Source organism: Babylonia areolata, chromosome 16 (genome assembly GCF_041734735.1).
Source record: "Babylonia areolata isolate BAREFJ2019XMU chromosome 16, ASM4173473v1, whole genome shotgun sequence".
Lineage (NCBI taxonomy): Eukaryota > Metazoa > Mollusca > Gastropoda > Neogastropoda > Buccinidae > Babylonia > Babylonia areolata.
In genome coordinates this window covers 8,160,609-8,177,274 of record NC_134891.1, presented here as the reverse complement: position 1 = coordinate 8,177,274, position 16,666 = coordinate 8,160,609, and the positions used below count along the sequence as shown (strand labels likewise).

At 45.5% G+C, this 16,666-nt stretch overlaps 1 protein-coding gene across 1 annotated transcript in view; it reads right to left on the bottom strand.

Annotated features, from left to right (window-relative positions):
- LOC143290840 (neuroglian-like) overlaps positions 1 to 16,248 on the bottom strand; it is a 99,317-nt gene extending 83,069 nt beyond the window's left edge. Inside the window, exon 1 of the mRNA XM_076600380.1 lies at positions 15,994 to 16,248. The gene's annotated coding sequence lies outside the window, so the exon portion shown is untranslated. The remainder of the gene's footprint in view (positions 1 to 15,993) is intronic.
- Between the last annotated feature and the right edge of the window lie 418 nt (positions 16,249 to 16,666).

Below are 16,666 nucleotides of genomic sequence, written 5' to 3'. Positions count from 1 at the left end.
TGTGGCTCTGGCACTGGCGGATCATCATTATCATCTTCATCATCATCATCGCTGTCAGGGTCTGGCAGGTTCAGGGACCTTGCTCGATTGTGTAACATGAGGCACACAATGATGATGTCACAGGCTTTCTCAGGGGCCACACGCAGCTTTCGCAGGCAATGCCATCGCTTCTTGGCGATGCCAATTGTGCGTTCAACGGTGGATCTTGTGGAACTGTGTCTGTCGTTGTAGTCTTGTTGCTGTTGGTTTCTGGGGTTGAGCACTGGAGTAAGCAGCCAATTGCGTAGCATATAACCACTGTCACCCAGGATGTATCCTCTGACTGGTCTAGCTGCTCCTTCAAAGGCAACAAAAAGGCCCGATTCCCGGAGCACTCTGGCATCGTGCACACTGCCAGGCCACCTTGCAGATATGGCAGTGAACATGAGGTCTGCATTGGAAACTACCTGTGGACATATGGAACCCAGATTCTATAAACGGAAATAGCAAGCCATATAAATGTACTCTCATGTATTCACGTTGTAACAAAAGAGAAAAAACCAATGACATTGTAACGCTTGAATCAACACTAATCACACATAACATGTAAATATTACTGTCACAACTTAACAGCTGCTGGTAGAGCAGTAGCTGCACGATGTAATACTTCCAAGTTTTTTACTCATGAATTATTTTTAAAAAATGATAAGGTTCAACATCACCATCTATTATTAAGTAGCCATTTAATTTATATTGACAGAAATTAAATCATCTTCAATTCACATCGTATCAATTTTGTCCAAATTTCCCACCCCATTCATATCCAATTTTTTTTCTTTAAGCAATTTTTTTATTCACCCTCTCAAATACATCACTTGTAAAATATGTATTCATTCATGAGCACAATAACACATGTACATAATGCAGAAAGTGAATAAATCTTTGCCAGGAGGGTGTCGTTTTTTTTTTAATGAAAAAAAACCCCAAATACTATTCTTGCAAAAAGAATAATTCTATGAAGAAAAGAAAAACAACAGGAAATAAATTGAGACAAAAATAGACCAAAAATAGGGGAATGTGTACATATAGTATGACATATTATTGACTAACCGCTTATGTATCTGCATAAATTACACACACACACAGAGGAAATAAATTGAGACAAAAATAGACCAAAAATAGGGGAATGTGTACATATAGTATGACATATTATTGATTAACCGCTTACGTATCTGCATAAATTACACACACACACACACACACACACACGCACGCCTCGGTCACACACAAAGGTTTCACTCACACTCGCAGGCAGTGTACCATGCAGCATACACAACATACTCATGTCACACACACACACACACACACACACACACACACATACACACACATGCAATGTACCATGCAAGATACACAGCACAACACACACACACGCACACACATGAGAGATAGACAGATATAGATATATATACACACAACTACACACATCCAATGCACCAAGCACCACGTACAACACACACACACACACATACACTAATACACACACACACACACACACACACACACACCACAGGCTGACGGGACAGGTAATAAAAACTTTGTTTTTTAAATGAATCACTTACCATCACATTGATGGAATGAGTATTCCTCCTGTTCACATACTCGTGTTCATTGATCACAGGAGCTTGGATCTCCACGTGTGTCCCATCCACACACCCCACAACATGGGGAAATCCTGCGATTTCGCGGAATTTGCTTTTCTGTGTCTCTGCCTCCTCTTGATTTGGGAAGTGAACCCAGTGTGCAACATGTCTGAGAAGAGCATTTGTCACTGCAGAAATGGTGCGAGAGGCTGTCGGTTGGCTGACATTAAACAGTTCAGCACACACGTCTTGAAAGCTGCCACTGGCGTAAAAACGTAGTGTCAAACACACTTGTAGAGAAGGAGGCAGACATCCCAGTCGATTGGGATGATGAAGGTCGTTTTCGACATCGTCCACAATTTGTAAAATGTCTGCTCGCCGAAAACGATATTTTGAATAAATTTCCACGTCATCAAATTTATCCAGAGGGTTAATTCTATCTCTGAACACTCTGTTCCTCCGCAAAGCACGCCTATTTCTCCTCTCAAGCAACAACAACAAACCCGGGTCCGCCATTTTTAACCACGACAGGGCAAAGTTGCCCACGGGGGGGAGGAGCGGTAAATCTGCCCACGGTTAGGGAGGAGTGGCGGGTGGTAATTTTCATCATGAATCCCAGGGTAGCGCTACCCATGGGCAGTTTACAACTTTGCCCTCGGCTGGGCGATTTGCCCATGGGTAGACCGGGCCATGAATACGGGCCCTGGTCAGCTCGCGCCACCTGCCTCGGTCCTCAGCGGCCCTTTGAGTTGTGGCAAATGGCAGGCCCGTCCACTCTTTGATGTTGTCCTCCCACCGCTTTCTCTGTCTGCCTCTCTTCCTCCTTCCTTGTACGGTACCCTGCAGGATGGTCTTGGCTAGGCCGTCTGATCGTGTGACGTGTCCATACCAGCGGAGCTTGCGTTCCTTCACTGTGGTTAGCAGGTCTTTGAATGGGCCAATGGCGTTTTGGACTCTTCTTTTCACTTCCTCATTTGTGATGTGGTCTTTGTATGTAATGTTCAGGATCTTGCGGAAGCATCTCATTTCCAGGGCCTGGATTCTTCTCTGGAGTTCTGCAGTGAGGGTCCAGGATTCGCAAGCGTATAGAAATATCTCCACAGGACAACCCCAAGCATATTGTTGTAATCATTCGGGGGTTTTGTTTGTTTGTTTTTTTAAATTTATTTCAATGTCCCAACTCACCCGCGTAATAAAAACAGAATAGAATATGTCTTTATTGCCAAGTGTACCGGGGTCACAAGGAATATTGAGGGGTATAGTACATAACAAGGTACGAACAAAAATCGAAAATCATACACAAACACAGATACAGTAGAAATTAGGATTCATGCAAGTGCATATCAAAATAAAGACTTGTGCATACTCACACATGCACGCACTGCACACACACACACATATGCACACACACACTCTCTCTCTCTCTTTCTCACCATGGCGCGCGCGCACACACACACACACACACACACACACACACGTTTGAACAAGAAGCCGCATTTTACATGTGGATGGGGCTGATGACTAGATCTTCAGGTAGATGGTTGTTGATTGCACAATTCTATTAATGATTCTGGATTTGTTCGAGAAACAGGGCACTGACTGCATAGGGGGAAAAAGCTATTGGCGAAGCGACTGGTTTTCGTCCTTATACTTCTGTACCGTCGACCACAGGGGAGCATCTCGAAAATCCCCCAAATCTGGATGTGACTCGTCCTGACTGATTGATTTTGCTTTTTTGAGTAGCCGCTAAAAAATAATCCAGCAACAATGATATATGCAGTCTTTGACGGATTGGAACATCTGCACCTTTTTTTTTTTTTTTTTTTCCCCTTCTTCTTCTTCTTCTAGTTCTACACAATATTCCTAGTCACATTAAATCACAGTTTATTACTTTACTCTTTTCTCTTACTCTTGTTCTTGAATAACCTTTGTCATCTCTGTCTCGCCGCGCCGCAGCTGCAAATCAAGCGATCAGTTTCGTTTCAACATCCGCAATCGACAATCAAAAAGTTGTGTCACACTTGAGATTAACTCTCTCCATACGAACGGCGAAAGAGACGACGTTAACAGCGTTTCACCCCAACTATATTACCATCATCAAAATATTGCAAGCGGAAGGCTCTTATACTGGAGAGGTGAATGTTGACAAAGAATACCACAATTCTGACGACGGAAGCTAAAGGTTGGGTCATTCAGACACCCACTGGACATCCGAGGGGTCTGTGTAGAGGAGAAGAGAGGACTGGCCGGACTGAGTGAGTTAACATGCTGGTAGAAAGTGAAGAGAGAGAGAGGGAGAGAGAGGGAAAGAGAGAGAGGGAGGGGGAGGGGAGCTTTACACCATGCCCTCACAAGAGGGGAGAGGGAGAGGGAGGGGAGAGAGAGAGGGAGAGAGGAGGTGGCGGGGGAAGGTATGGATAGGGTTGGGAGGTTGCATGCGCGCGTCTCTGTGTACTGCTGTAGTCGTTGCTGGTCTCTCTCTCTCTCTCTCTCTCTCTCTCTTCAGTGCATGGCGGTTGCAGTGGCGTTCAATTTATTACTTGCCGCGTGTTTAGCTGCTAGCAGCTGTTGCAACCATGGCAGCATCAGTTACCCGCCATTGTTTAATTAATTCGCTTTCCCGTCGGTTCCCCCCCCCCCCCCCCCCCCCCCACTATACACGTCTTGTTTTGGAGCTGACTAAAAAAGTTTGTGACGCCTCTGTGTGTGTGTGTGTGTGTGTGTGTGTGTGTGTGTGAGAGAGAGAGAGAGAGAGAGAGAGAGAGAGCGCACACGCCCGCCCGCGCGCGCGTGTGTGTACAAACTAGTACACATACATGTAGGTTAGTTTTCACACACAGATCAATATATAAATGTCTGTTACTCATTCCGCAGTTACGACACAGCCACCACTCCACTCCGTTGTCCATGCTTCAGCGCACCCCGTGCATGCTTTATAAATCCTATTTTTGCTGTCTTTGTCTCCATCCTCTGCCAACCCCCCCCCCCCACCCCCCCGCCCCCCCTCCCCCCATACACCCGACCCCGCCCTTTTTGCAATAACTAATTCTACACCAGCGCTACATCAGCGCAAACATTTCACGCTCCATTTACGACGCCAGAAAAAATGAACGGTTTGTGTTGCCACGGCTGCAATAGATAGGGGGGGGATGGGGGGGGGGAGAGACAAGAGGGTGTGTGTGATAGGAGAGGGGGAGGGGGAGGGAGGGAGGGAGGGATGGGACAAAGAAAGGACAGAGAGGGACGGAGGGAGGGCGGGGGGGGCGGGGGGGGGAGTTGGGGGGGGGGGGGGGGGAGGGAACAGAATGAGGGCGTACGCCTCTGATACACACACCCAAGTCACTTCCCTCCAAACAACGCCACACACACCAGCCAGCCAGCCAGCCAGCCAGCCAGCCAGCCCCGATATTGAACGCAACAGCCAGAAACAGAGTGATTGATCCCATCCATCGATCCACCGATAGATCAATCCCGGCTGGCCCCCCGCTATTTATTTTCTAACCCCCACCCCACCCCCCCCCGCTCCCCAACCACCTCCCACCCCAACCCGCACCATCACCCCTCCAACCAGAATCCTCCCCCATCCCCCACCACGCCCCGGTACCCCCCTCACACACACACACACACACACACAGACACAGAGACCACCCGGAGACTGATGGAACTGGTGCCTAACAACAAACAACAACAACAACAGCCGCTGTGATGGAGAGAGTGTCGGAGTCAGCTCTGCAGGAGTCAAGTGGTTCCCTCAACCCCCCCCCCCCCCACCTCTCAACCCCCCCCATACACCCCCCCCTCCCCCCCAACCGAACTCCCCCATCCCCCCACTCCTTTTTTTTTCCCACCCCACCACCCCCACCCACACGCACCCCTTTTTTCCTCACCTGTGATCGTGACAATTTCGCCCAGCAGGGAAAGGGGGGTACCCTCGACCTCCCCACCCCACTACCCCCACCAACTCCCCCATCACCCCACCCACCCCCTTTTTTTTCCCCCTCACCTGTGATGGTGACAATTTCACCCAGCAGGGGGAAGGGGGGAGGGGGCAGGTAAGGGGAGCCGAGGAGGTTGGTTATCCAAAGGACAACCAAAAAAAAAAAAAAAAAAAATGACACCCGTGCCAGGCAGTTCTTTCTCCAACAGCACTCTGGTTACACTCCGGGTGGGGGGGGGGGGGGGGGGGAGAAAGGGAGGGGGTGGAAGGGAGGGGGCGGAAGGATGTGTGCGGGTGTGGGGGATGGGGGGGTGAGGGTGAGGGTTGGGTGACAATGAAGGAAGGGGAGGGGGGGGGGGGGCCACCTTTTGCTCGGTCGGTCGGTCGGTCGGTCGGCAGCACGTGCAAAAATGAACGGTGTGCACAGCCAATTATGTTTAATTAAACTGTGCGAGCTAAACGGGTCCCTGACGTGCGAATTTGTTTGGTTGTTTTGTTTTCTGTTTTGCTTCGTTTTCCATTCCTGTTTGCTTCACATATCACTGATAGTCTTAGCAAACACACAAGTGGTTGTGTGTGTGTGTGTGTGTGTGTGTGTGTGTGTGTGTGTCCGGGTCTCTATCGACGTCAGTGGCCTTGTTCGCTATTGTTTTGACAGTGGTGTGTTTTTATCAATGTCAATCGAATGCCTTATATAATTTAACGAGAAAACTTTCGTACAGTTTTCCTGCATCTTCAATTATCATCTGATCACGCAAGACAGGAAAAAAAACAACAACATCACTTGAGTACCAATTTAAAAAAAAAAAAAAAAAAAAGAAGAAAAAAAGCAAAAAAAAAGCAAAACGGATGAAGCAGTTATTCTTATCCTCAAAAACAAAAAGCATTTACGCTTAACACGAGAAATAATGTAACACGAAGCTCCAACATCTGGCATGGAACCTTAACAAAGAGACAAAGCAAAGTACCCTATTACATGACCATGTGCAAATACAGCCACTGTAAAAAAAAAAAAAAAAAAAAAAAAAGAAAAGAAAAATATTATCAGAGACAAAGCAGACTCACACACACACACACACACACACACACATATATATCATATATAATAATATATAACCAGTTGCTGGTAAGGTTGTGGTCAAAACTTATGTATACAGTATACATCGCTGCCCACTATTTGCACTGGTCTACTGCTTACCACAGCAGGGACAGTGACGTATAAGTGACCCAGCCACTACTGATAAACTTAAACCCACCTCCCAATCTCATCACTACCATCTCCACCACTATCCCGTATCCGTACATTGTCATCAAGAATCTGCCTTAATTATCTTTCAACGTCCACACTGCCAGTCATTTTCCTTCCTCCAGAGCCGTTAATTAGTGTTAAATAATTAAAATACACTGTGAACACAACGGAGTCTTGCATAATGCAAATCTAATGATCATAATCCCGCCTAATGGGAAGGAAAGGCAGGGTGACTGTGGAAGCCTACCAACCAGCTGTGGAACTGAAGAACTTGAGATACGGAGGGCTGAATGTGTAGTACAGTTGCATGGAATACAAATACATATATAATCAATGGGCAAAAATGGCAGTCGAGTCCTTTATTTTATTGTTGACAAAAATAGATAATGCATACTGAAAAAAAAAAAAAAAATCAGAATGTATGCACCCACACAAAGAAAACTTGCTAACAAAACACATGTACATGCATACAGCCGAGTGGTTAAATCTGGACTTTCAACCTGAGGGTCCCGGGTTCAAATCTCAGTAACAGCACCTGGTGGGGGTAAAGGGTGGAGATTTTTCCGATCTCCCAGCTCAACACATGTGCAGACCTGAACCCCATTCATGCGTATACGCAAGCAGAAGATCAAATACGCACGTTAAAGATCCTGTTATCCATGTCAGCGTTCAGTAGGCTATGGAAACAAGAACATACCCAGCATGCACACACCCCAAAACCGGAGTATGGCTGCCTACATGGCGGAGTAAAAACGGTCATACGCATAAAAGCCCACTCGTGCGCATGAGTGAATGTGGAAGTTGCAGCCTACAAATGAAGAATAAGATCATACATTGTTCACTGTGCACAACAATTAAACAAATGCCAGAGACTCAGACTTTGATTTATAATCAAACAGTGTGTGGGTTCTTCTTCTTCTTTTCTGCGTTCACTCATATGCACACGAGTGGGCTTTTACGTGTATGACCGTTTTTACCCCGCCATGTGGGCAGCCATACTCCGTTTTCGGGGGTGTGCATGCTGGGTATGTTCTTGTTTCCATAAACCGCCAAACGCTGACATGGATTACAGGATCTTTAGCGTGCGTATTTGATCTTCTGCTTGCATATACACACGAAGGGGGTTCAGGCACTAGCAGGTCTGCACATATGTTGACCTGGGAGATCGGAAAAATCTCCACCCTTTACCCACCAGGCGCCGTCACCTTGATTTGAACCCGGGACCCTCAGATTGACAGTCCAACGCTTTAACCACTCGGCTATTGCGCCCGTCAGTGTGTGGGTTCAAGTGGGAAGTAAAACTGCCGCCTTGAATCCAAACAAAAGCTACTTCTGGATAATTCTAAATCTGCTCTGGCTGCTTTCTGTCATGCAGTCAAACATCTGCCATCAATTAAAGCAAATTATCCATGGCAGGACAAGCAAAAAGCCCCAAAACACATCTATAGTGATTCACACACACACACACACACACACACACAATGCATACACATAGTGACATGTATACAGACAATTCAACCTGTTCTTATTTGAATAATATCCGTTTCCTAGTTATAAAAAAAAGAAAAATAAAAAGAAAAAAAAATACTTTTAAAAAATGCTTCAACAAACTTTATATCATTATCTGGTCTGAAATTTTTTTTTTTTTTTAACAAATTCCTGACATGTTTGCTAAGCTTAACAGCTCTACTTTTTTCTTCTTCTTTTTTTTTTCCAGGGAGAAACTTGAAGAGGGGGTGTGGTGGGGGTGGGGGTGTAGTTGGTTGGTGGTGGCGGAGGGTGGGGGGTAGGGGGGGGGTGGGGTGGAAGAGGAGACTAGTGGCAGTGTTTCCCAAGCATATTAGGCAGTCCGGACAATTTCGTTTTTCCCAGCCCCGAAAGGGGAGGCCACTCATCACATACACGTACGGTTCAACTGGCACAATGCAGACCAGAAACCGGCGAGACGGGTTTTCATGCCGGGGAATTTGGGGGATAAGCTAATCCCCCCACGCCCACCTCCCCTCCCGTCCCTGTTTTCAAATAGTATTTGCTCGCACTCTTCTCTCTCTCTCTCTCTCTAGTCCCACTGTCTCATTGGCTCACAGGCCCTGTTGTTTTTCTTCTTCAAGTGTTTTTACGTTTGCAGTTCACTTATTCTTTTTACCGGCCACCCACCCCAGCCTCTCCTTCCCTCTCTTTTTCTTCTTTAATCTGTGTGTGTGTGCGCGCGCGTGCGTGTGTGTGTGTGTGTGTGTGTGTGTGCATGTATGCATACGCACGAGCGTGTGTGCATGTGTGTGTGTGTGTGCCTGTGTGTATGCCGCATCCATTGCACTGCTTGCTTGTGTGCATGCATCATTGTGTGCATGGCGACAGCATGCAAGAGAGTGTGCTGATGAACTGGATACATGTACGTGCATGTCTCAAGTGTCAGAGCAGTGACAATATGCGTTTTGCGCAAGCGCGCGTGCGTGTGTGCGTGCATGCGGCGCCATCAGTGAACGAGTGTGACAGTGTGCAGTGCGCTAAGTGTGTTTGTGCATGCGAAGCACGCCAAACTGGTACGCGTAACACTTAACTGTGTTCACAGTTTATATCTCATCTGCTTAATACACTGAGTATGCGCATGCATGTACACTAATCACTATGCATGTGTACTGTGTAGACGGCACGCAAAACGACTCCCTATTTTCAAAATCCCCGACCTGTTCACCACTCCTTTTCCTTGCAGAGGGAGACCATTGCTTCTTGATCGGGCTGAGTCGTCAGGTTTTAACTCGCTCAGTACGGCCAGTCCTCTCTTCTCCTCTACACAGACTCCTCGGATGTCCAGTGGGTGTCTCAATGACCCAACATTTAGCTTCCGTCGTCAGAATTGTGGTATTCTCTGTCAACATTCACGTCTTCAGTATAAGAGCCTTCCGCTTGCAATATTTTGATGATGGTAATTGGGGTGAAACGCTGTTAAGGTCGTCTCTTTCGCCGTTCGTATGGAGAGAGTTAAGCCGGACAGCTAAGCGTCCCAGCATAAGGCGTTCAGTGACATGAAGAAGAAGAAGAAGAAAAAAAAGCAAGCAAGGCAGGTGAGAACACGCAAAAGGAGTGGGGGGGAAGGGGTGAAGGGGAGGGAGGGGTGGGGGGGAGAGCGTCTTGTTCAGGTGACCCTTTCAACAGCTCTCCCAGCATGAAGCATACACACACACACACACACACACACACAGTCTCTTCTATTTCCGCTTTTTAAATGAAGACTTGGTAAGTCCTCCCGCGCACATTTTATTTACACACACACGCACACACACACACACACACACAGAGTGCGTGTGTCATTTCTCCGCGTCTGTCTGTCTGTGCTGTCTTTCTCTCCCTCTCCCTCCCTCTCTCTCTCTCTCCCGCCCTCACACACACACACACACACACACTCCCTCTCTACTTTTCAAACACACACACACAGACAGACACACACACACACACACACACACACACTCACACAGACAAGGGCACAATGTGTCAATAAAGCACTGCACTGTTTGCTTGCACACACACACACACACACACACACACTCTCCTCTTTCAGTTTTAAAAATAAAACTTTGAAAGTTCTCCCACTCACAACCACATTTAGTGTGCTCACACACACACACAGTATACACACAGTGACACACACACACTGACAAGGGCATAGAGTGCCAATTCAAAGAAAGCGCTGAATCAGCAAAAGAAAGCCAGAGTTCAAAAGACTCCCCTTCCAAATGGTAGCAATGTCCTTCTCTGCTGTCTGTATTCCCAGTACATAAAAACATATATATATATATATAAAGTTTAGCTATTCTGGTCTGAGGTGGAAGACGCAAGTGGCATGGGATCCCTGTGGATTTAACTCTCTCCATACGAACGGCGAAAGAGACGACGTTAACAGCGTTTCACCCCAGTTACCGTCATCAAAATATTGCAAGCGGAAGGCTCTTATACTGAAGAGGTGAATGCTGACAAAGAATACCACAATTCTGACGACGGAAGCTAAAGGTTGGGTCATTCAGACACCCACTGGACATCCAAGGGGTCTGTTTAGAGGAGAAGAGAGGACTGGCCGTACTGAGTGAGTTAAGACAGAAATGACCTCTGTACCTTCCCCTGCAGCAAGCTGTCAGTGCTATACTCTAATACTGCTTTCAAAGACAACTGCTGTGTCCTTCTCACTAATTTGTTGTCTATTCACAAGATGATGATCTAGACATGTACACGTATGTATATTTAGCTAGCACAGAGCAGTAGTAGTAGCAGTAGTAGTAGTATGGTTTTTTTCTTTCCTTTTCCGTTTTGGAAATTCATGTTTCATGTTTTACTTCCGCCGTTAGGTTCTGTCTCACTTGGTGTGATTTCTGTTTATTACAAATAAAAGTTATTCCAAATCCAAGATATTTTATCTGTTCATCGATATTTCCTACCTGTCACTGTTCTCCTTAAGTTCAATTCCACTGAATCAGTGGATGCAAACTAAGTCCCAAAGAGTAAGGAACCAGTTCTGGGTTACGTTATAACTTCGCGATCTTATCAGCACTAAATTTGTTTAACATTAAGATTTCTTTCTACGTCTATGCCAATTCCATAGACATAGGAAAATTCCTAACCAAGTTAATGCTGAGCAAGCTTAACACAGCAATGGTCTGCTGGGCAACCCAGCCCTTAAGTTAAACTGTAAGATCAGTACCACAGTTCAAACTTGATTCAATGACGGACTGAAGTGTGACCATCTCAAGTTGCTTTTTTCTTTCAGTGGCCTGAACTTTAACCCCTTCACTCCTGCTAACAAATGAAGCTCCTGTCAGTAAGAGCTAGACTAAATGAAGCTCTTGTCAGTAAGAGCTAGACTAAAGAAGCTCATGTCAGTAAGAGCTAGACTAAAGGAAGCTCTTGGTAAAAAGTCAACTTACATGGGATAAAAGAGGCGACATATCGAGCCCCAGTGAAGCCCTGTCGCCTCACTGATAAAAAAGACTGAGCTTACACAGAATTAAGGCACAGTACAGGAGGTCTGTGTAATCACTGACTGTAAAGTACTCTCTGTCTGGTCTTCCTCTTCTTGGGATTGCATTCATGCTTCTTTTTCTTCTTTGTTTCCCACCTCGGTCATGTCTCTGTATGTGCATAAGTATATATGTCATTTATGTGTGTGTGTGTGTGTGTGTGTGTGTGTGTGTGTGTGTGTGTGTTGGGTGGAGAGAGTGTGTGCATGTGTATGGATGGATATGAATGTATGAATGCGTTCGTTTTATTAATTTTTACGATGTTAATGATGATGGTGGTGATCATTCTTCGTTGTAGTAGCAGTGGATGTAGCAGTGTTAACAAAATTATTAATTTTTGTCGTTATCGTTAATGTTGTTATTGTTATTGTTATCACAAGGACAGATTGGAAGACTGGGCGATGCCTAAAATCTTTATCCTTGAGTAATAAAGTTTTTGAATCTTGAATCTTTTTTTTCTCTCTCTCTTTTTTTTTTTTTTTTTTTTTTGTACAGTGGAATCAGTGAAACCACTGGTAAACTTTGTACACAACAGGTAGCACAGTTCTGTTCTTCACAACTCATGCCACGCTGAAAGCTCTTTTCTCTTTTCGACAAGATCCAGCAGTCAAAGGGTTAAAGAACTTAAACACAGCACATGCAGCGCTTGATATTACTCTAAAACACACCCACACACCCACCACCCCACCCCTTTCCTTACTACCCCCCCCCCCCCCCCCCCGCCCCTCCCCTCTCCCGCACACACACTATACACTTCAAAAGACTCAACAAATTTCATAATGCTCAGAATCTTACTGAAACAACGGTGGGATTTTCATTTTTATCTCTCTCTCTATATATATATATATTTTTTTTTTTTTTAAATAAAATAAAGACACCCCAATACTATCCCTGCAATACATCAACTGACAGGACTGTTATCCCTGACAGCCTGGAGCAAAAAGCAAACAGCCCCAGCAAGGTGCCCTTTGTGATGGCTGCAGGCAATCAGCTATACTGTTACCTCCCCTCCAACGCCCATTTTCAGTTTTGAACAATGTCACTCTGTTCTGGGAAGCCAAACGCTGTTACAACTAGACTGTGGGCGTGTAATGTACATGGAAGTAAAAACAATATTATGTGAAGGTTACTATTGTTTTGTTGTTGGACGTATAATGTACATAGAAGTAAAAACAATATTATGTGAAGATTACTATTGTTTTGTTGTTGGTTTGGTTGTGTTTTTTTTTTTAACTGATTTTTGTGTCCACATATGGGACACTGCAGAAGCTTGTGTGTGTGTGTGTGTGTGTGTGCGTTTGAGAGAGAGAGAGTGCTGTGTTTGTTGTGTGTGTGTGTGTTTTGTGTGTGTGTGTGTGTGTGTGTGTGTGTGTGTGTGTGTGTGTGTGTGTGTGCATTTGAGAGAGGGACACAGAGAGAGAGCAAGTGTGTGTGTGTGTGTGTGTGTGTGTGTGTGTGTGTGTGTGTGTGTGTTGTGTGTGTTTGGTTTTTTTTGTTTTGTTTTTTTGTGTGCGTGTGCGTGCGCACATTTGAGAGAGAGAGAGAGTGTGTGTATGTGTCACAGCATATTTAGAACTGTTACAAATATATAAATGCCACTGTGTGTGTCACTGAATGTATTTGTTACTCACACCGTGTGTCACTGCAGGTGTGTCACGGTGTCTGTATGTGACCAGATTATATGTGAAAGAGAAAGATAAATAGACAGAGGGAGTGTGTGTGTGTGTGTATGTGCGCACATGTGTGTGTGTGACGGTGTGCTGTCTCTTTGTGCTGTGTCATTGTGTGTGTGGAACTTGTATCAGTCACAACATGAACATATGTACTTCTGTATCATATGTTCATCTGTTACATACAGACCACTAGTACTGTAGTAGTGGTAGTAGTAGTAGTAACAGTCACTGACATCAGATGTAAAGAGTGTGTGTGTTGCTGAATGCTAAAAAAAAAAAAATACTGGTTAGGTAACCATTACTTGCAGCAGAAATGAAAAAAAATGAGCTTCATTTATAGCAGTTCAACATTTCATCACTAATATCACCCAAGCACAACTTACTATAATTATATCACAAATATAAATTATTTAAGCTACACTTTTGTTGGGTTTTTTTTCCCTCAATTTTTTTAAATTGGTAACAAAATTATCATCTATTATTCTAACTGATTACATGCCACAAGCCCTCTCAAAATCCTTCAGCATCCACGGGGACCCGAGGATCGCACCCAGCAGCGTACCACCTCTCCAACTGCAGGACGCTGTACAGACAAAAATCTTTCTTTCCCCAACCATAACAAACTGGAACAGCCTTCCTGCTGAGACTGCCCTCAGCCCAACCCTGGAAGGCTTCAAATCCTGATCACCTCCCCCCCCACCCCCCCACCCCATACCTCCCCCCCCCCCCCCCCCCATCCCCTGGCCCAGCAACCTCTGCCCCAGGAAACCTCAAAAACATGCAAACCCCCCTTATAGTCTACAGAATCCTCACAATGATGAAGGTGGTAGTCAAGGGAAAGAAGAAGAAGAAGATTGTACAGATAATCTGTATCGAAACTCACGGAAAATTACCTGTCAGTCAATACTTTCTTAAAACATACCTGAACATTTTCATCAATAGCGCAACAGCAGTGCGCGCACCTGTCAACCCAATCTCCCTGTTGCCTGGATGTTTGTGTACACATGCATACTGATATGTGTAAGAATGCTTGCCATGTGTGCATACATACATGTGTGTCTGTGTGTGTACAGATCTCTATCTGGTTCATCTGTGTGTGTTTGTATTTTGTATTTGTATTTCTTTTTATCACAACAGATTTCTCTGTGTGAAATTCGGGCTGCTCTCCCCAGGGAGAGCGCGTCGCTATACCACAGCGCCACCCTTTTTTTTTTTTTTTTTTCTTCCTGCGTGCACTTATTTGTTTTTCCTATGGAAGTGGATTTTCCTACAGAATTTTGCCAGGAACAACCCCTTTGTTGCCGTGGGGTCTTTTACGTCATCTCGTTACTAGCCACTGAAGGAGCAATGTTTCATAGCATTTCCATACTACCCCCCCCCCCCCTTCTTCCTCAATTTCTTGCATTGAAATCTTTAATGCTTTTATAATAAATGTTGAGATCTTTAGTGCTTTTAAAGCAAACTGCATGTCAGACTGGAGCATACAATTTTATTAATGATAACATTTCAAACGTTGAAAGTAACAGATAACAAAATAAAATAATTATGTTTCAACCCCACACCCCCAATTCCTGTATCTAACATTTGCTTCTATAATCTTTACACTGTATACATTTTCACAGTTCAGCAACATAGGTCAACCATTTTGCAGAGACCCAGGTTTTGACACACAACCAACAGAGGTTAAAAAATTTTTTTAATCTGGGGAACATTTTTTTCAGCACAGTCCCAATGATGTACTCTTCAGAGTTTTATGGGAGAAGAAGAACATGCCCTTACATAAATTTTTGGTTCCCCTCTCCTTGTATTTAAAACAACAAATACTAACAGCATGAATACAAGTTTCAAAGGGGCTCGACCCCATTATGTTGACCTGGAAAATCTCATCTCCAGGCCTTTTTTTTAATTTTTTTTTGAGCCATCAGGCATTGCAGAGATGTGAGCCCATGACCACAACATTTTTGCTACTGTCAGTTCAAAGTCCTGACAGCCATCGCGCACCCAATAACTTGTCACCACTGCCGCCGACTGCCACAGTATCTAACAGCTTCTGTGAACACGGAAAAACGTGCAGCGGGTGTCAGGGTGGTTACAAGCTGTGATACAAACTTCTACAAGTACTGTACGAGAAAGGGGGGCAAAAACTGAAAAAAGCACAGCAGACGGCCCGCCCATACAGCCGAGCACGGCCCTTGTCTGTCGCGGGCACACCACGTAACGGATTAAACAGTATCCACACCTCCCAACCACCATTTGAATTTCTTCCGGCTTTGCCGCCTCGTTATAACTTCATGAGGAAACAACTGCACACGAACTTGCACAAACTTACCTTTCCGTTTTCAGACCCGGGGGTTGAGCTTCGTTTAACGAAGTCCTCACTCACACAATGTACAGACTTTACGAACAACCAGAAACAGGGACAGGTAAACGTGACGCTACCTACTACACCCGTGAGTCATGCCGTTAAAATGTGTCATACAAGCAAAGCGTATCCGGAGCCTACCTGAGCGTCGGCGAGAGCAGGGCTTGTCACATTGACAACAGCACTCCTAAGTAGGTCGGTACACCGACAAAGTCCCCCACTTGTGAACAGCGCCGGCCGTTACACGAACAATTTCAAACAATTCAAAGTGTCACACTGGTTAACAACGTTTCCCAGCTGGTGCAGACTGTAATCCGGACAATGCCCCGTGAAGAGTGACGAATGCCGTCGTGATGAAGACAACGTTATAGCGTGCTCACTGGCTCTCTCAGCGAGTCAACCACTGAACAGTCTCCCTGTTCGACGAGTGGCGCTCACACACACACACATACAGGTGAAGCAGGGAACGCACCTCTCAGCCCGGGACACACAACAAGCCGTGACGTAGAACGCAACCCGACCTCCTTTCGATGACTGTCCCCTTAGAAAGTCCACCCCCTTAAGGAAATTCCTGAACACACGACGAATCCACCACCACACGACGACAGATAAATCAATCCGAAAACAAACACAGATCTCCAACTCACTGATGGTCGTCTGCAATGACGTTATATTCCAGACAGAACGCGCGCGCCGCCTGGATCAGCGGACTGGAGGGTGAGAGAGAGTTGGTCGTCTTTGAGGAACACATACAGATCGATAAGCTGCAGTGAGCGGACTCCAGCACCAGGCAGCCAAACCGCGCGTGCCGTGA